At 37.5% G+C, this 21,945-nt stretch overlaps 1 protein-coding gene across 4 annotated transcripts in view; it reads left to right on the top strand.

Moving 5' to 3' along the window:
- EXOC6B (exocyst complex component 6B) overlaps nucleotides 1–21,945 on the top strand; it is a 765,919-nt gene that overhangs the window by 420,636 nt on the left and 323,338 nt on the right. The window lies entirely within an intron of this gene.

Consider the following 21,945-nt stretch of genomic DNA (forward strand, 5'->3'; position numbering starts at 1 on the left):
AATAGAGGACGAGATGGTTGGGTGGCATTACCGACTCAATGGATATGAGTTTGAGCAAGCTCCAGTAGATGGTGAAGAACAGAGAAGCCTGGCGTGCTGCAGTCCATGGAGTCACAAAGATTGGGATGTGACTTGAGTAAGTGCACAACAATTTATAAAAATGGAGAAGAAGATAAAGAATTGAACCCTTGGACTTTTTAGTATTAAGAAATCAGGAGAAAAGAGGAATCTGGAATGGAGGATGGGAAAGAGCTACTAGGGAAGTAAAAAGGTAACAACAAAAACAAACAAAAACCCCACAAAACTCAAGAGTGTAGTGTCCTGGAAGTCAATGAAGAAAGTATATCAAAAAGTAAGGAGTGGTCAATTATGATAATAATTTGTGATACTTCAGGTAATTGAGGATTAAGATTTACCATTGGATGTAGCAACTTGGTGTAAGATGGTGACCTTGATAGGAGCATTATTAATAGAATGATGTTAGGAAACTCTTCATGAAGTAGATTTAAAAGAGAATGAGTTCTTCACAGAAGAATTTCAAATAAACTATATGGATATTACCCCTCCAGGGCTGGAGCTTTGCTTCATACCCCTTGGGTAGGTTGTTCTTAGTGACTTACTTCCTAAAAGCGGAGTGTTGAAGGAGGGAAATGCTGCTTTACAGTGAGCAAATCTGACACACTATTTAAGTCAGGTAATCAAGATTATCACCAATTCAGTGGACATGAGTTTGAGGAAACTCTGGGAGATAAAACGCTGGAGATGAGAGGAAACTCAAGGGAAGCCTGGTGTGCTGCATTCATGGGGTCACAAAGAGTTGACATGACTGAGCGACTGAACAACAACAAAATATTTTAACATCATCAGTTATAAGCAGTGTTGATGGCATGTACCTTCAATATGATGTGATAAGGTATTTTACCTCTCTGGTCTTCCTTCCAAACCCATGATGTTAGTTTATCCATGAGAAAAACATTAAACAAAACCAAATTGAAGGATATTCTACAAAATACCCAACCAGTACTCCTCAAAACTTCATGATCAACAAAAACAAGGGAAGTGTGAGGAGGCTAAGGAGACAAGATAAATAAATGTAATGTGGTATCTTAGATGGGCTCCTGAAAACAGTAAAGAACATCAGATGAAAACTAATGAGACCTAAAGAAGGTGTGTTGTTCAGTTATTGGCTTCTGTCATAGCTCAGTTGGTAAAGAATCTGCCTCCAATTCAGGAGACCCCAATTTGATTCCTGTGTTGGGAAGATTTGCTGGAGAAGGAATAGGCTACCCACTCTAGTATTCTTGGGCTTCCCTTGTAGCTCAGCTTTGTTCGTAGTGATGCTTTCTAAGGCCCACTTGACTTCACATTCCAGGATGTCTGGCTCTAGGTCAGTGATCACACCATCGTGATTATCTGGGTCGTGAAGATCTTTTTTGTACAGTTCTTCTGTGTATTCTTGCCACCTTTTCTTAATATCTTCTGCTTCTGTTAGGTCCTTACCATTTCTGTCCTTTATCGAGCCCATCTTTGCATGAAATGTTCCTTTGGTATCTCTGATTTTCTTTCCTTTTTTTTTTTTATTTATTTTTTTTTAAATTTTATTTTATTTTTAAACTTTACAATATTGTATTGGTTCTGCCATATATTGAAATGAATCTGCCACAGGCATACACGTGTTCCCCATCCTGAACCCTCCTCCCTCTTCCCTCCCCATACCATCCCTCTGGGTCGTCCCAGTGCACCAGCCCCAAGCATCCAGTATCGTGCGTCGAACCTGGACTGGCGACTTGTTTCATATATGATATTATACATATTTCAGTGCCATTCTCCCAAATCATCTCACCCTCTCCCTCTCCCACAGAGTCCAAAAGACTGTTCTATACATCAGTGTCTCTTTTGCTGTCTCACATACAGGGTTATTGTTACCATCTTTCTAAATTCCATATATATGCGTTAGTATACTGTATTGGTGTTTTTCTTTCTGGCTTACTTCACTCTGTATAATAGGCTCCAGTTTCATCCATCTCATTAGGACTGATTCAAATGTATTCTTTGTAATGGCTGAGTAATACTCTATTGTGTATATGTACCATAGCTTTCTTATCCATTCATCTGATGGACATCTAGGTTGCTTCCATGTCCTGGCTATTATAAACAGTGCTGTGATGAACATTGGGGTACATGTGTCTCTTTCAATTCTGGTTTCCTCAGTGTGTATGCCCAGCAGTGGGATTGCTGGATCATAAGGCAGTTCTATTTCCAGTTTTTTAAGGAATCTCCACACTGTTCTCCATAGTGGCTGTACTAGTTTGCATTCCCACCAGCAGTGTAAGAGGGTTCCCTTTTCTCATCCTCTCCAGCATTTATTACTTGTAGACTTTTGGATCGCAGCCATTCTGACTGGCGTGAAATGGTACCTCATAGTGGTTTTGATTTGCATTTCTCTGATAATGAGTGATGTATAGCATCTCTCTGATTTTCTTGAAGAGATCCCTAGTCTTTCCCATTCTGTTGTTTTCCTCTATTTCTTTGCATTGATCACTGAAGAAGGCTTTCTTATCTCTTCTTGCTATTCTTTGGAACTCTGTATTCAGATGTTTATATCTTTCCTTTTCAATCCCGGGGTTGGGAAGATCCCCTGGAAAAGGGAAAGGCTACCCACTCCAATATTCTGGCCTGGAGAATTCCTGAGACTGTATAGTCCATGGGGTTGCAAAGAATCAGACACAACTGAGTGACTTTCACTTCACTTCACTTCAGTTAATGGTAATGTACTGATGTTGGTTCCTTAGTTATGGCAAATGCACCATAGTAAAGGGCTTCCCAGGTAGGTCAGTGGTTGAATAACTACCTGCAATGCAGGAGATGTGGGTTCAATACCTAGATTGGGAAGATCTCCTGGAGAAGGGCAGGGTAACCCACTCCAGTATTCTTTTTTTTTTTTTTTAATTTTTAAAAAATTAATTTATTTTTTACTGAAGAATAATTGCTTTAGAGAATTTTGCTGTTTTCTGTCAAACCTCAACATGAATCTGCCATAGGTATAAATATATCCCCTCCCTTTTGAAACTCCCTCCCATCTCCGTCCCCATTCCACCCCTCTAGGTTGATACAGAGCCCCTGTTTGAGTTTCCTGAGCCATACAGCAAATTCCCGTTGGCTATCTATTTTACATATGGTAATGTTTATTTCCATGGTCCTCTTTCCATACATCTTACCATCTTCCCCCTCTCCCCGTGTCCATAAGTCTATTTACTATGTCTGTTTCTCCATTGTTGCCCTGTAAATAAATTCTTCAGTACCATTTTTCTAGATTCTGTATATGTTTGTTAGAATACAGTATTTATCTTTCTCTTTCTGACTCAATTCACTCTGTATAATAGGTTATAGGTTCATCCACCTCATTAGAAATGACTCAAATGCATTCCTTTCTATGGCTGAGTAATATTTCATTATATATATATATATATATAGCAGAACTTCTTTATCCGTTCATCTGTCGATGGACAAAGAGGTTGCTTCCATGTCCTGGATATTGTAAATAGTGCTGCATTGGAATAGCAATGCAGCTTTAAATATAAATTTATATATATATAAATTTATATATATTTATATATATTTATATATAAATATAAATAGTGAACATTGGGATACATGTGTCATTTTCAATTATGGTTTTCTCGGGATATCTGCTCAGTAGTGGGATTGCGGGGTCATATGGTTTTCTTATTCCTAGTTTTTTAAGGAATCTCCATACCGTCTTCCATAGTGGCTGATCAGTTTACATTCCCACCAACAGTACAAGAGTGTTCCCTTTTCTGCACACCCTTTCCAGCATTTATTGTTTGTAGACTTTTTGATGATGGCCATTCTGACTGGTGTGAGGTGATGACTCGTTGTATTTTTGATTTGCATTTCTGTACTTATGAGCGAGGTTGAGCATCTTTTCATGTGTTTGTTAGCCGTCTGTATGTCTTCTTTGGAAAAATGTCTGTTTAGGTCTGTTTCCTACCTTTTGTTTGGGTTGTTTTTTTATTTTTCTGGTATTGAGTTGTATGAACTGCTTGTATATTTTGCAAATTAATCTTGTGTCAGTTGTTTCATTTGCTATTATTTTCTCCCATTCTGAGAGTTTTCTTTTCACCTTGCTCATAGTTTCCTTTGCTGTGCAAAAGCTTTTACGTTTAATCAGGTCCCATTTGTTTACTTTGTTTTAATTTCCGTTACTGTAGGAGGTGGTTTATAAAGGATCTTGCTTTGATTTATATCATTGAGTGTTCTGCCTATGTTTTCCTCCAAGAGTTTTATAGTTTCTGGTCTTACATTTAGGTCTTCAATCCATTTTGAGTTTATCTTTGTGTATGGTGTTAGGAAATATTCTAATTTCATTCTTTTACATGCAGCTGTCCAGTTTTTCCAGCACCATTTATTGAAGAGGCTGTCTTTGCCCCATTGTATATTCTTGCCTCCATTGTCAAAAATAAGGTACCCATAGGTACCTGGGTTATATCTGGGCTTTCTATCTTGTTGCATTGGTCTGTATTTCTGTTTTTGTGCCAGTACCATACTGTCTTGATGACTGTAGTTTTGTGGTATAATCTGAAATCAGGAAGCTTGATTCCTCCAGCCCCATTCTTCTTTCTCAAGACTGCCTTGGGTATTTGGGGTCTTTTGTGTTTCCATATGAATTGTGAAATTTTTTGTTCTAGTTTTGTGAAAAATGCCATTGGTAATTTGATAGGGATCACATTTAATCTCCAGATTGCCTTTGGTAGTATAGTCATTTTCACAATATTGTTTCTTCCAACCCAGTACATTGGAATGTACTCCATCTGTTTATGTCTTCTTTGATTTCTTTCATTGCTGCTGCTGCTAAGTCACTTCAGTCGTGTCTGACTCTATGTGACCCCATAGACAGCAGCCCACCAGGCTCTGCCATCCCTGGGATTCTCCAGGCAAGAACACTGCAGTGGGTTGCCATTTCCTTCTACAATGCATGAAAGTGAAAAGGGAAAGTGAAGTCGCTCAGTTGTGTCTGACTCTTAGCGACCCCATGGACTGCAGCCTACCAGGCTCCTCCGTCCTTGGGATTTTCCAGGCAAGTTTGTGTACAGTTCTTTAGTCTCCTTAGGGAAGTTTATTCCTGGATATTTAGTTCTTTTTGTTGCAATGGTGAATGGGATTGATTCCTTAGTTGCTCTTTCTGATTTTTCATTTCAGTATATAATGCAAGTGATTTGTGTGTATTGATTTTGTATCTTGCAACTTTGCTAAATTCACTGATTAGTTCTAGTAATTTTCTGATACTATCTTTAGGATTTTCTATGTACAGTGTCATGTCATCTGCAAACAGTGAGAGCTTTACTTCTTTTTTTCCAATCTGGATTCCTTTTATCTCTTTTACTTCTCTGATTGCTAGAGCTAGGACTTCCAGAACTATGTTGAATAATAGTGGCAAAAGTGGACATCCTCATCTTGTTCCTGATCTTAAGGGGAATGTTTTCAGTTTTCCACCATTTTGAATAATGTTTGGTGTAGTCTTATCATATATGGCCTTTACTTTGTTGAGGTAAGTTCCTTCTATGCCCTTTTTTTGAAGAGTTTTAGTCATAAATAGGTGCTGAATTTTGTCAAAGGCTTTTTCCGCATCTATTGAGATGATCATATGGATTTTATCTTTCAGTTTGTTGATATGGTGTATCACATTGATTGATTTGCGTATACTGAAGAATCCTTGCATCCCTGGAATAAACCCAAACTAATCATGGTTTATGAGCTTTTTGATGTGTTGGTGAATTCTGTTTGCTAAAATTTTGTTGGGGATTTTTGCATCTATGTTCATCAGTGATATTGGCCTGTAGTTTTCTTTTTTTGTGTTGTCTCTGTGTGGTTTTGGTATCAAGATGATGGTGGCCTCAAAGAATGAATTTGAAAGTGTTCCTTCCTCTGTAATTTTTGGAAAGAGTTTTAGAAGGATAGGCATTAGGTTTTCTCTAAATGTTCGATAGAATTCTCCTGTGAAGCCATCTGGTCCTGGGCTTTTGCTTTTTGGGAGATTTTTGATCACAGCTTCAATTTCAGTGCTTGTAATTGGTTTGTTCATAATTTCTATTTTTTCCTGATTCAGTCTTGGAAGATTGAACTTTTGTAAGAAGCTGTCCATTTTGTACAGGTTATCTATTTTATTGCCATATAGTTGTTCATAATAGCCTCTTATGATCCTTTGTATTTCTGCAATATCTGTTGTAACCTCTCCTTTTTCATTTCTGATTTTGTTGATTTTATTCTTCTCTCTTTTTTTCTTGATGAGTCTGGCAAGGGTTTGTCAATTTTTTATATCTTCTCAAAGAACCAGCTTTTAGTTTTGTTAATCTTTACTATTGTTTCTTTCATTTCTTTTTCATTTATTTCTGCTTGGATGTTTATGATTTCTTTCCTTCTACTAATTTTGTTTTTTTTCTTCTTCTTCTTCTTTTTCCAGTTGCTTTAGGTGTAAAGTTACGGTCGTCTATTCGATGTTTTTCTTGTTTCTTGAGATAGGATTGTATTGCTATAAACTTCCCTCTTAGAACTGCTTTTGCTGCATCCCTTAGGTTTTGAGTTGTCATGTTTTCATTGCCATTTGTTTCTAGAAATTTTTTGATTTCCCTTTTGATTTCTTCAGTTACCTGTTGGTTATTTAGAAACGTGTTGTTTAATTTCCATGTGTTTGTGTTTCTTACAAGTTTTTTCTTGTAATTGATATCTAGGCTCATAGTGTTGTGGTTGGAGATGCTTGACATGATTTCAATTTTCTTAAATTTACTGAGGTTTGATTTGTGACCCAAGATGTGGTCTATCCTGGAGAATTTCCCATGTTCACTTGGAAGGTGTATTCTTCTGCATTTGGATGAATGTCCTGAAGAAATCAGTCAGATCCATTTAATCTAATGTATAATTTAACACTTGTGTTTCCATATTAATTTTCTGTTTTCATGATCCGTCCATCAGTCTGAATGGGGTGTTAAAGTCTCCTACTATTCTTGTGTTACTGTCAGTTTCTCGTTTTATGTCTGTTAGTGTTTGTCTTATGCATTGAGGTGCTCCTATGTTGGGTGCATAGATATTTACAATTGTTATGTCTTCCTCTTGGACTGATCCCTTGATCGTTATGTACTGTCCTTCTTTATCTCTTGTAATCTTTATATTAAGGTCTATTTTGTCTGATATGAGGATTGCTCCTCCAGCATTTTTTTGCTTCCTGTTTGCGTGGAATATATTTTTCCATCCTCTCACTTTCAGTCTGTATGTTTCTTAAGGTCTGATGTGGGTTTTTTGTAAACAGCATGTATGTGGGTCTTGTTTTTATATACATTTAGCCAGTCTGTGTCTTTTGGTTGGAGCTTTTAATCCATTTCCATTTAAAGTAATTATCGATATATATGTTCCTATTACCATTTTCTAATTGTTTGGGGTTGATTTTATAGATCTTTTTTCTTCTGTTTTATTTCTTGACTATCAGTTCAGTTCAGTTCAGTCACTCAGTCGTGTCTAACTCTTTGCGACCCCATGAACTGCAGCATGCCAGGCCTGCCTGTATATCACCAACTGCCGAAGTCTACCCAACCCCATGTCCATTGAGTCAGGGATGCCATCCAACCATCTCATCCTCTGTCGTCCCCTTCTCCTCCTGCCCTCTATGAGTCAGCTCTTTGCATCAGGTAGCCAAAGTATTGGAGTTTCAGTTTCAATATCAGTCCTTCCAGTTAACACCCAGGACTGATGTCCTTCAGAATGGACTGGTTGGATCTCCTTGCAGTCCAAGGGACTCTCAAGAGTCTTCTCCAACACCACAGTTCAAAAGCATCAATTCTTCAGCGCTCAGCTTTCCTTATAGTCCAACTCTCACATCCATACATGACTACTGGAAAAACCATAGCCTTGACTAGATGGACCTTTGTGGACAAAGTAATGTCTCTGTTTTTTAATATGCTGTCTAGTTTGGTCCTAACTTTCCTTCCAAGGAGTAAGCGTCTTTTAATTTCATGGCTGCAGTCACCATCTACAGTGATTTTGGAGCCCAGAAAAATAAAGCCAGCCACTGTTTCCATTGTTTCCCCATCTATTTGTCATGAAGTTATGGAACCAGATGCCATGATCTTCATTTTCTGAATGTTGAGCTTTAAGCCAACTTTTTCACTCTCCTCTTTCACTTTCATCAAGACGCTCTTTAGTTCTTCTTCACTTCCTGCCATAAGGGTGGTGTCGTCTGCATATCTAAGGTTATTGATATTTCTCCCGGCAATCTTGATTCCAGCTTGTGCTTCTTCCAGCCCAGCATTTCTCATGATGTACTCTGCATATAAGTTAAATAAGCAGGGTGACAATATACAGCCTTGACGTACTCCTTTTCCTATTTGGAACCAGTCTGTTGTTCCATGTCGAATTCTGACTGTTGCTTCCTGATCTGCATACAGGTTTTTCAACAGGCAGGTTAGGTGGTCTGGTATTTCCATCTCCTTCAGAATTTTCCACAGTTTATTGTGATCCACACAGTCAAAGGCTTTGGCATAGTCAATAAAGCAGAAATAGATGTTTTTCTGGAACTTTCTTGCTTTTTTGACGATCCAGTGGATGTTGGCAATTTGATCTCTGGTTCCGCTGCCTTTTCTAAAACCAGCTTGAACATCTGGAAGTTCATGGTTCATATATTGCTGAATACAAGTCCTTTTTTTTTTTTTCCCTAATTTTATTTTATTTTTAAACTTTACATAATTGTATTAGTTTTGCCAAATATCAAAATGAATCCGCCACAGGTATACATGTGTTCCCCATCCCGAACCCTCCTCCCTCCTCCCTCCCCATACCATCCCTCTGGGCCGTCCCAGTGCACCAGCCCCAAGCATCCAGCATCGTGCATCGAACCTGGTACAAGTCCTTTTAACATTTATTATAAAGCTGGTTTGGTGGTACTGAATTCTCTTAACTTTTGCTTGTCTGAAAAGCTTTTTATTTCTACATCAATTTTGAATGAGATCCTTGCTGGGTACAGTGATCTTGGTTGTAGATTTTTCCCTTTCAGTACTTTAAATATATCCTGCCATTCTCTTCTGGCCTGCAGAGTTGTTGCTGAAAGAGCAGCTGTTAAGTGTATGGGGTTTCCCTTGTATATTATTGCTTCTCCCTTGCTGCTTTTAATATTCTTTCTTTGTGTTTAGTCTTTGTTACTTTGATTTGTATGTGTCCTGGCGTGTTTCTCCTTGGGTTTATCCTGTACGGGACTTTTTGTGCCTCTTGGACTTGATTGGCTCTTTCCTTTTCCATGTTAAGGAAATTTTCATCTATAATCTCTTCAAAAATTTTCTGGTACCCTTTCTTTTTCTCTTGTTCTTCTGGGACCCCTATAATTCAAACATTGGTACCTTTGATATGTTCCCAGAGGTCTCTGAGAGTGTCCTCAGCTCTTTTCATTCTTTTTACTTTATTCTGCTCTTCAGAAGTTATTTCTACCATTTTATCTTCTAGCTAGCTCACTGATTCATTCTTTTGCTTCAGATATTCTGCTATTAATTCCTTCTACAGTATTTTTAGTTTCAGTAATTGTGTTGTTTGTCTCTGTGTGCTTATTCTTTAATTCTTCTAGGTGTTTGTTAACTGATTCTTGCATTTTCTCTGTTTTGTTTTCAAGGTTGTTTTTTTTTTTTTGTCTTTTTTTTTTTTTTTTTTACCATCTTTACTATCATTATTCTGAATTCTTTTTCAGATTATTTTCTTAGTTCCTCTTCACTGATTTGGACTTCTGTGTTTCTTGTTTGTTCCTTCATTTGTTCAGTATTTCTCTGCCTTTTCATTTTTTTTTTTTTTTAAGTTATTGTGTTTTAGGTCTCCTTTTCCCAGGCCTCAAGGAAAGTTGAATTCTTTACTTGAAGAAAGTTGAATTCTTTCTTCCTTTTGATTTTTGCCCTCCTAACTTTGGTCCAGTGGTTTGTGTGAGCTTCATATAGGGTGAGATTTGTGCTGAGTTTTTGTTTGTTTGTTTGTTTTTCCTCTGATGGGCAAGGGTGAGTGATGTGGTACTCCTGTCTGCTGATGATTGGATTTGTATTTTTGTTTTGTTTGTTGTTTAGATGAGGCATCCTGCATGGGGTGCTACTGGTGGTTGGGTAATGCTGGATCTTGTATTCAAGTGGTTTTTTTGTGTGAGTTCTCACTACTGGATACTCCCTAGGGTTATTTTCTGGTTGTCTAGAGTCTTGGATTCAGTGCTCCCACTCCAAATGCTCAGGGTTTGATATCTGGTCAGGAACAAAGATTCCACAAGTTGTTTGTCATGGAAGAGAAAAACAAATATCTAAAAATGAGAAACCAAAAATGAATCCAAGGCCAATGGCATTTACAAAATCAGGCAAATAATAATTAAAATAATGGAATATACACATATACATATACACCCATGAACAACATGAAAACGATCCAACAAAAATCAAGTACAATTGATTGATCCAGCAAACAAAGGAAATCAAAAGTTATATTTGCCAGTTAAGAACAAAACTAACTTAAGCACAAACTAAAAAACAAAACTAAAGCAAGGTGCCAAGCGGGGAATAAAGGAATAAAAACAAAAGTAACAAACATGTTGAGAGCAAAGGAAATTAAGAAAAGAAAGAAAGAATAGGTATGCTAAGTTAAATAGAGGTAGATGAAGATTTATATACATTAAAGATTAACTGCAAGGAGAAAAGAACAGTAGGAAAGGCAAATGAAGCAATAAATGTAGAAAAAATATAATAGGTTTTAAAAAATTAAAATTAGAATAAAACAGAAAATAGAAAACACTTCAGTATTCTTGCCTGGGGAATCCCACGGACAGAGGAGCCTGGTGGGCTACAGTCAGTAGGGTCACAAAGAGTTGAACACGATTCAAACGACTGAGCACGCATACATGTACCATAGTAATGTGAGATGTAAACAATAGGGGGAACTGGGTGTGGAGTATTTGGGAACTCTTTGCAACTGTCTTGTAAATATAAAACGATTCTACATAAAGTGTTTGTTTATATTAATATTTTTAAAGAATGGAAAGAGAGGAATTGGAGACAGTGTGTATAAGACAACTCTTCCAGGAAATTTTGTTACAAAGGTAGGTAAGGAAATGAGGTCATAGCTGTCAGTGGAAGTCGGTTAATTAAAAAAAAATTGTGTAATAGCAGAAGTAACAGCATGTTATTTATGGTGAGAATAATACAATAGAAAGCAAAAAGTTGATGATGTATGAGAAAAGGGGAAATCTCCAGAATGCTGTACTTGAGTAGGTGAGAGACTTTAGAATCCCATGCACAATTAGAGGAATTGGTTTTAAGTGGTATGAAGTTCACCTCTGGTAACAGATGAGAATCACAGTTTGTGGATGCAGATGGTGGTGATTGTGTATATGTTATGATGGAATTTTCCAAGTGCTCAGTTTTCCCACTGAAAGAAGTGTCTTTAGCTAAAAGTGGATTTCTAGTACAAATGTTGGGTTTAAGTTATCTCTGAAGAAGAGAAGGTATCTCTGGGCGCTGGAAAAGAGAATTACTTCATGAACAGTAATGTGGTTATTTCATAGCATTATATGTACACTTTGGCTACTGGATATGAGGTAAAGTGAGGCTAGCCAGCCTAGTTATATATTTTATTCAGCCATATAAGCCATATTTAGCTGAATCTGTATATAATAAGCAGTAAGTCCACATCAATAATAAAGTTCCCATGAATTTAGTACATTTTATACTTGATACTTTATTATTTATATTGTTGTTGTTATTCAGTTGCTAAGTCTTAGCTGACTCTTTGCAACCCCATGCACTATAGCATGCCCAGCTCCTCTGTCCTCTCCTATCTCCTGGAGTTTGCTCAAGTTCATGTCCATTGAGTTAGTGATACTCTTTGACCATCTCATCCTCTGCCACCCTCTTCTCCTTTTTATTTTTAAAATTTATTTTCTCTTCTCCTTTTGCCTTCGAAAAATGAGTTGGTTCTTTGCAATAGGCGGCCAGTGTATTGGAACATCAGTTTCAGCAACAGTTCTTCCAGTGAATTTTCAGGGTTGATTTCCTTTATGATTGACTTGTTTGATATCTTTGTTCCCAATTTGGAACCAGCCCATTATTTCATGTCCCGTTGTAACTGTTGCTTCTTCACCTGAATACAGATTTTGCCGGAGGCAAGTAAGGTGGTCTAGTATTCCCATCTCTTGAAGAATTTTCCAGTTTGTTGTGATCCACACAGTCAACGTCTTTAGTGTAATCAGTGAAGCAGAAGTAGATGCTTTCTGGATGTGGAGATACCATATTATCCTGCAATCCCATTCGTGGGCTTATATCCAGAGAAAATCATTCTTTGAAAAGATACATGGACCACCCCCCGACCTTGTTCATAGCAGCACTATATACAGTTGCCCATGGGAACAACCTAAGTGTCTATCAACAGATGAATGGATAATGAAGATATGGTATAATTGTACAAAATATTACTCAGCCAAGAAAAGAAATAATACCATTTTTAGCCACAATGATGGACCTAGTGATTAGCATACTAAGTGAAATAAGTTAGAGCAAGACGAGTAATATATATATCATTTATGCATTGAATCTAAAAAGTGATACAAATGAACTTATTTTCAAAATTGAAACAAATTCCAGACTTAGAAGCTTATGGGTACCTGAGGGTGATGGTGAGCAGAGGGTATCAACTAGGAGGTTGGAATGAACATACATATACTACTATATGTAATATATATAATCAACAGACATCTACTGCATAGCCCAATGAACTTTACTCAATGCTGTGTAATAACTTACATGGGAAAATAATCTGATAAAATTATATATGTGTGTGTGTATGACAGTCACTTTGATGTATGTTTGAAACTAACACAATGTTGTAAATCAGCTGCATTTCAATTAAAAAAAATTTGAAGTAAGTTTTAAAATAAGGTTTATCTTTTTTCTAAGCCTTTTCTTTTTTCTACAGAAATTTGAAAACAATGTTGTAAAGAGAAAGGAAATAAACCACAAGTTTGTTAATTTCAGGATATCAGAGAATTAATTAAATTTGAAAGAAGGTTTTAAAATGAATCAAAGGATATTCTTTCTGTATTAAAAATGTACTTATAGGCTTAAGGTATAAATTAGACTTAAAATTATTTATTTATCACATATGGTAGCAATATATCTTCAGTTAAGTCCCTACTCAAATATTATTTCCTTAAGGAGATTTCCTTGACCACCTATTCTCAGAATAGCTCAGATCTCCCATCCCCATATACCTCCTTATCCTTCCTTCTATTAATAATATTCCCAGTGCTTATTGCCACCTGTTGTTGTTGTCATTCAGTTGGTAAGTCATGGCCCACTCTTTGCAACCCCATGGTTTGCTAGTTTCTCGGTCCTCTGCTGTCTCCTAGAGTTTTCTCAAATTCAAGTCCATTGAATTAGTGATGCTATCTAACCATTTCATCCTTTGCCACTCTCTTCTACTTTTGCATTCAATCTTTTGTAGCATCAGGGTCTTTTCCAATGAATCACCTCTTCACATCAGATGGTCAGAGTATTGGAGCTTCAGCTTTAGCATCAGTCCTTCCAAATGAATATTTAGGGTTGATTTCCATTAGGATTGACTGATTTGATCTCCTTGCAGTCCAGGGGAATCTCAAGAGTCCTCTCCAGCACTACAGTTAGAAAACATCTCTTCAGCACTGATCCTTCTTTATAGTCCTGCTCTCACATCCATACATGACTGCTGAAAAGACCATAGCTTTGACTGTATGGGCCTTTGTTGGCAGTAATATCTCTGCTTTTTAATACACTGTCTAGGTTTGTCATAGCTTTCCTTTCAAGGAGCAGGCATCTTAATTTCATGACTACAGTCACCATCTGCAGGGATTTTGGAGCCCAAGAAAATAAAATCTGTCACTGTTTCTACTTTTTCTTCTTGTATGTGGCATAAAGTGATATTAGTTTTTGTAATGTTAATTTTCAAACCAACTTTTTCACTCTCCTCTTTTACCCTCATCAAGAGGCTCTTTAGTTCTTCTTCACTTTCTGCCACTAAAATGGTATCATCTGCACATCTGAGGTTGTTGATATTTCTCCTGGCAGTCTTGATTCCAGTTTTTGATTCATCTAGCTCAGCATTGCACATGTTGCACTCTACATATAAGTTAAATAATCAGGGTGATAATTTACAGCCTAATCGTACTCCTTTCACAATTTTGAACCAGTCCATTGTTTCATGTCTGGTTCTGTTACTTCTTGATTCACATATAGGTTTCTCAGGAGACAGATAAGGTGATCTAGTACTCCCGTCTCTTGAAGAATTTTCAACAATTTGTTGTTATCCACACAGTCAAGGGCTTTAGCAAAGTCAGTGAAGCAGAAGTAGCTTTCCTGGAATTACTTGGCTTTCTCCAAGATCTAATGAATGTTGCAGTTTGATCTCTCTTTCTTCTGCCTCTTCAAAACCCAGCTTATACATCTGAAAGTTCTCAGTTCATGTACTGCTGAAGCCTAGCTTGAAGGATTTTCAACATAACCTTGCTAGCATGTGAGATGAGCACAGTTGTAGTTGGGACATTCTTTGGCATTGCTTTTCTTTTGGATTGGAATGAAAACTTGACTCTTTCCAGTCCTGTGGCCACTGCTGAATTTTCCAAATTTGCTGGCATATTGAGTACAGCGCTTTAACAGCATCATCTATTAGGATTTTTAAATAGCTCAGCTGTGATTCTGTCACCTCTAGCTTCCTCATAGTAATGCTTCCTAAGACCCACTTGACTTCACACTACAGGATGTCTGACTCTTGAATAATGGTCACACCATCATGATTATCTGAAATTCTTCTGTGTTTTCTTGCCACCTCTTCTTAATCTCTTCTGCTTCTGTTACATCCTTATCAGTTCTGTCCTTTATCATGCTCATTCTTGTCTGAAATGGTCCCTTGATCTCTTCAGTGTTTTTGAGGAGATGTCTTTGCCCTTCTATTATTTTCCTCTGTTTCTTTGCACTGTTCATTTAAGGAGGTCTTCTTATCTCTGCTTGCTGTTGTCTGGAACTCTGCATTCAGTTGGTTGTATCTTTCTTTCTCCTTTGCATTTCTCTTCTCTTCTTTCAAAGCTATTTGTAAAGCCTCCTTGGACAACCACTTTGTTTGGGATAGTTTTGGTCACTGCCCCCTGTATAGTGTTACAAACCTCCATCCATTGTTCTTCACACACTCTGTCTACCCGATCTAATCCCTTGAATCTATTTGTCACCTCCACTGAATATAATGTAAGAAATTTGATTTAGGTCATACCTGAATGTCCTGGTGAATTTCCCTACTTTGTTCAATTTAAGCCTGAATTTTGCAATAAAGAGCTCATCATATTAGCAGTAGTCAGGTACAGGTCTTATTTTTGCTGACTGTATAGAGCTTCTCCTTCTTTGGCCTCAAAGAACATAATCAGTCTGATTTCAGTATTGACCATTTAATGATGTCCATGGGGCTTCCCAGGTGGCTCTAGTAGTAAAGAACCCCTACTGCCAATGTAGAGATGCAAGTTTGACCGCTGGGTTGGGAAGATCCCTTGGAGGAGGGCATGGGAACAAAGTCCAGTATTCTTGCCTGGAGAATTCCATGGACAGAGGAGCCCGGCAGGCTACAGCCCATACGGTCGCAAAGAGTCTTACATGATTGAAGCAACTGAGCAACAGGGCAGTCATAATGTCCATGTGTAAGGTCATCTCTTGGGTTGTTGGGAAAGGGTATTTGCTATGACCAGTGTGTTCTCTTGTCTAAATTCTGTTAGCCTTTGCCCTGCTCGTATCCCAAACCAAACTTGCCGATGGTTCCAGGTATCTCTTGATTTCCTACTTTTGTATTCCAGTCCCCTGATGAAAAGGACATCATTTTTGGTATTAGTTCTAGAAAGTAGGTCCTCATAGAACTGGTTAACTTCAGCTTCTTTGACATCAGTGGTTGGGGCATAGACTTGGTTTGCTGTGATGTTGAATGGTTTGCCTTGGAAATGAATTGAGGTCATTCTTTCTTTTCAGGTTCCACCCAAGTACTGCATTTTGTACTCATTTGTGGACTGTGAGGGCTACTCTTCTTCTAAGGGATTCTTGCCAATAGTAGTAAATATAATGAATTAAGTTTGCCCATTCATGTCCATTTTAGTTCACTCATTCCTGAGATGTTCTACCTTGCCATCTCCTGCTTGACCATATCCAGTTTACCTTGATTCATGGACTTAACACTACAGGTTCCTATGCAATATTGTTCTTTACAACACTGAATGTACTTTCACCATCAGGTACTACCATAATTGCTCATCGTTTCCACTTTGTCCCAGCTGCTGCATTCTTTCTGGAGCTGTTAGTTATTGCCCTCTGCTCTTCCCCAGTAGCATACTGGACACTTTTCTACTTGGAGGGCTCATCTTCCAGTGTCCTATCTTTTTGCCTTTTCATACTGTTCATGGGGTTTTCCAAGCAAGAATACTGGACTGGGTTGCTATTTCCTCTTCCAGTGGACCATGATTTGTCGTAACTTCACTATGACCCATCCATCCTGGGTGGCCCTGTACTGCATGGCTCATAGCTTCATTGAGTTATACAAGCCTCTTTGCCATGACAAGGCTGTGATCCATGAAGGTTTTACAGTGAATGAAAGGATATTCTGTTTCTTTATGAAGAATGTAACTATAGAAAGGCTTAAAATATAAATTAGACATAAAATAATTTATTTATTACACATGACAGCAATATACCTTCACTTAAATTCCTTCTCAAATATTATTTCCTTAAAGAGGCCTCTTGACCACCCTATCTCCAAGTAGCTCAGATACATTAATACCCTCCCCTTGTACCTACTTCTTCTCTCTCCTATTCCCAGTGCTTACTACCACCTGCTGTCATACTATGTATTTGTATGTTTATATGTTTACTATAATCTCCATGAAACCAAGGACTGTGTCTTGTGTATAATTATGTACAACCCTATCCCAGTTCCTGGGCATATAGAAATTGTTAAGTAATGAAAGAGAGAAGAGGGGGAAAAAAAAAAAAGAAAGTAGGTAGGTAGGTTTTCAGTGTAAAGTTAAAAAAATTTAGAAGGGCTGGTAGTTATACCATATTGAACACGTATTATTTTTATGATTATAATCATGCCCCAGGGGATCTGAATAAATGACTGATGCTTTGCATTCTCCTTTTCCTTTTAATATAGTTTAGGTTGATGACCTATGTTATCTCCTGCATATCATTTGTCTCCATCCCCTATTGTTAACAGCAACGATATTGCTAATATTATGTTAAAACATTGTATACAGAAGTTTTTCAAATATAATCTTTGTGTTAGTCCTTTGAATTTGAAACCAGTAATTCCAAGTATTTTAATAGTTTAGATATTTACCATAGAGATGGTATAAAATGGGTAGCTGACACAGCTTTTTATACCCTCTTGCTGCGGTGAAATGGAGATAAAATTCCTTGAAGTCTTCAGTTCAGTTCAGTTCATTCACTCGGTTGTGTCCGACTCTTTGCGACCCCGTGAACTGCAGCTCACAGGCCTCCCTGTCCATCACCAACTCCTGAGTCAACCCAAACCCATGTCCATTGGGTTGGTGATGCCATCCAACCATGTTATCCTCTGTCGTCCCCTTCTCCTCCTGCCCTCAATCTTTCCCAGCATCAGGGTCTTTTCCAATGAGTTAACTCTTCACATGAGATGGCCAAAGTACTGGAGTTTCAGCTTCAACATTAGTCCTTCCAATGAACACCCAGGACTGATCTCCTTTATGATGGACTGGTCTTAGGGATAGCTTATACTTGTGAATGAGAAATAGGACTGTTATTTAGTTTTTAATCTTTTCTATCAGTAGTTGAGAGGCATTGGTGGGTGGAAAGAGTCATTTTCTTGGCTTGGATTAGTCCATTTGGAGCTTCAGTATACTAAATTATCTGTTTTGGGGGACAAGGTAATGTAATATATCAGAAGTAACTTATAATCAGGAACGGAAGCCTCTTCTTGGAATTTAAGGCTTAGTTTTGAACTGTTAACGATTATGAAGACGTTTTCTTTCCTGGAGTTTGTCAGGAATATGAACACCTATCTGTGATCATAGTTCAGCTTCTGCTGTGGTGTTTGGAGCAAAGTTGAAGAAGTGATGCCTACAATCTACTCTGTGCCTTCTTTATTAGATTCTCTCTGATTTTAGGAAGGAAAGAGCCCCCCCCCCCAAAAAAAAAAAAAATTCCTGTTTCTTAAGGGTTTTTCGTCTAAGTAACTTCTGTCATTTGGTTGTGGAAGTGTTTATTTGCTTTTTGGTGTTTTTTTTTGTGTGTGTGTACAGTTTTCATGGAAATCCACTTTATGTGAGATATAACCAGTATCTTAATACATTGTTAGTTCCATGTTCTTGAAACAATAGGACAGTTTAGATTGCTGCAGTGATATATTTTTAAAAGAGAGTGGGTAGTATGGGTTAAAAATATCAAAGGAGCTCAAACTCTGATGAAAGTTGATATAAGAAATTGCTTCATTTCACCCTTAAGTTCAAAATAACTCCCAAAGCATCTGGCTTCACATTTGTAAATGCCCCTTTAAGGATTTTGGTTAGCTGTCATTCAGGAGTAGAGATCACTTAGACCTCATTAACAGACAAATATTCCCTTTGAAAATGACATGATATCTACTGTAATCCTAGAGTGTTTTAATAGTCTCTTCTGTGCTCAGCAGTGAAACATTTCAAAAGTGACTGACAGCCAATTGATGTAATTCGTGGTGATCTTTTGTGTTGACAGATCTTTAAAAAATCATGGGAAATTACTACTGTACCCAGTGAAGCCACCTCCTTTTTTTTTAAACTGCCAATATCCTGCAAAACATGACAATTTTCTCTTTGACTGCCACTGTTTTTTATTTCTATAACATGACACGATTCCTCCTTATTATTAGGATTTCTTTTGATAGATAGAATGTGTTCCCTATTGGTAATGCTCATTTTAAAATAGAAAATTTTTGGTTCCCCAAATTAACTCTCTTACTTTTCTAGCTTCCATATCAAGACAACCTTTCCAGTAGCCACATTCCCACTCATGAAGAAGAATGATTTAATGTATAAAATTTAAATTTTAAAAGTGATTTTAGTCCTTCTCTGAAGAAGAAACACATTGAAAGGAAGAGGGTGAGAAATCACTTATTTTTGTGGGTGTTTTTCCCTAAAGCACTCTCAAGTTAAAAAGCTGATATTTTGGGTAATTTTATAGGTGACAGAATTTTTTTTCCAAAATTCGAAGTGTCCAAATTCAAACTATCGAATGAATGGAAAGGACCTGGGTATGTGCTAAGTTGCTTCACTCGTGTCTAATTCTTTGAGACCCCATGGACTGTAGCCCACCAGGCTTCTCTGTCCTTGGGGATTCTCCAGGCAAGAATACTGGAGTGGGTTGTCATTCCATACCCCAGGGTATCTTCCTGACACAAGGATTGAACCCATGTCTCTTATGTCTCCTGCATTGGCAGTTGTGTTCTTTACCACTACCCCTACCTGGGAAGCCCAACCCTGGGATCGAACCCAGGTCTCCCACACTGCAGGCAGATTCTTTACTATTTGAGCCACCAGGAAAGCCCAGAAAGAGCCTAATGATTAATATGAACTTGTCTGATGAATTTTGGGAAATAGTAAAAGACTTAGTCCCATTGTTGCCCTAACTTATCTTTCTTGGAACTCAGTCTTTTATCTTTGCCATTATATTTCAAAAGTAGCTGTTTTTGGCTGATCCTTAGTGGGTAGAAGTTACCTTTTCCCTTACTTGAATCTATTACTAAAGCATTATTATGAGTTGACATGTATTTTTGGAGAATGAATTGTGTATTTGGCCCTGTGCTGTGTGCTGTTTGAGGAGGTTGTTGTTGTTCAGTCGTGAAGTCATGTCCGACTCTTTGAGACTGCTTGGACTGCAACACACCAGGCTTCCTGTCCTTCGCTATCTCCTGGAGTTTGCTCACATTCGGGTCTGTTGAATCAGTGATGCTATCTAACCATTTCACTCTCTGCCACCTCCTTCTCTTTTGCCTTCAAGCTTTACCAGCAGCAGGGTCTTTTCCAATGAGAAGGTTTTTCAATCAGGTAGCTATAGTACTGGAGCTTCATCTTCAGCATCAGTCCTTCCAATGAATATTCAACATTGATTTCCTTTAGGACTGATTGGTTTGATCTCCTTGCTGTCCAAAGGACTCTCAAGAATCCTCTCCAGCACCACAATTTGAAAGCATCAATTCTTCAGCCTTCTTTATGGTCCAACTTTCACATCCATATATGACTACTGGAAAAACCATAGTTTTGACTATATGGACCTTTGTCAGCAAAGTGACGTCTCTGCTTTTGAATACACTGTCTAGGTTTATCATCAGTTTCCTTCCAAGGAACAAGTGTCATTTAATTTCATGGCTGCAATCACTGCTGTGATTTCGGTGCCCAAGAAAATAAAATCTGTCACTCTTTCCACTTTTTCCCCTTCTATTTGCCATGAAGTGATGGGATGGGATGCTATGATCTTAGTTCTTTGAATGTTGAGTTTTAAGCCAGCTTTTTCACTCCTCTTTTACCTTCATCAAGAGGCTCTTTAGTTCCTCTTCACTTTCTGCCATTAGAGTGTTATCATTGGCATATCTGAGGTTATCGATATTTCTCTCAGCAATCTTGATTCTAGCTTGTGTTTCATCCAGCTTGGCATTTCTCATGATGTACTCTGCACATAAGTTAAATAAGCAAGGTGACAATACACAGCCTTGGTGTACTCCTTTCCCAGTTTTGAACCAGTCCTTTGTTCTGTGTCTGGTTCTAACTGTTGCTTCTTGACCTGCATACAAGTTTCTCAGGAGACAGGTAAGATAGTCTGAGACGTACTCACATCTCTCTAAGAATTTTCCACAATTTGTTGTGATCCATACAATCAAAGGCTTTAGTATAGTATTTCTGATTATGGTCCTATTAATAATTTAATTTAATATTCCACAGCATAATACAGTCACTTTTACTGAAGTACAATTCTATCTTTTAAACATTGTTTTCGAATATCATTTGATTTAAAAATGTGTAGTACCTCCCTTCATCTTTAACTCCAGTTTTCCCCTTCTGTCATCTACTTACTTCTCTGGATTATTATCTCACTAGACTAAAAGAGGATGCAAGTTCATTCATAGCCTTAAACACCAAAACTCCCCTGCCTACCACAACCCCACCCCTAGACATATTCTTGTGAAAATGAAAAGTTAAAAATGTAGAAAAGAAAAGTAAAAAAGGTTCCATTTTACTTTCTCTTTGTATTTCTTTTTGGGGAATGTGAATAGTTTTTTTTTTCAATATAAATGTATTTATTTTAATTGGAGGTGAATTACTTTACAATATTGTATTGGTACATAGTAGGTATCAGTCATTAAAAATTTTAACTTAATTTTTTACATAAAGTAGAATCAAAGAATGGAGATGTATGGTTGATGTCAGCCCCTGAATCTGGTAGTTCAGCCTAGTATACATAAAAATGTAGTGCTCCAGGGCTGCCATCTTAAGCTTATGCTAAAAGGCACTGGCTGAAATCATTAAGATGAGACCATAATTTGAAGGTTGATGACTTGGATTTGAATCCCAGTTTAATTTCATTTTTTGTTTCTCTTATGGTAGAATGGAAGTAATAAGTATGCCCACTTAACTTACTTCTTCAGGTTGCTAGGAGGGTGATGTAAGAAAATGAACTGTAAAGTGGTTTAGAAAGTTTAATTCTACAGACAGCAGTTTTCTTTCTCATCTTGCTCTCGAAGAAATTTAGAGATGGCTTTTTATCATCAGTACTGCCTTCTTTAAGGATCTCTTCTGTAAGAAAAGGAAAATAGTATTAACAAAAGAATATTTAGTCTTCATAATAAGTGTGAGTTAGAAATTAT

Source organism: Bos javanicus, chromosome 11 (genome assembly GCF_032452875.1).
Source record: "Bos javanicus breed banteng chromosome 11, ARS-OSU_banteng_1.0, whole genome shotgun sequence".
NCBI lineage: Eukaryota > Metazoa > Chordata > Mammalia > Artiodactyla > Bovidae > Bos > Bos javanicus.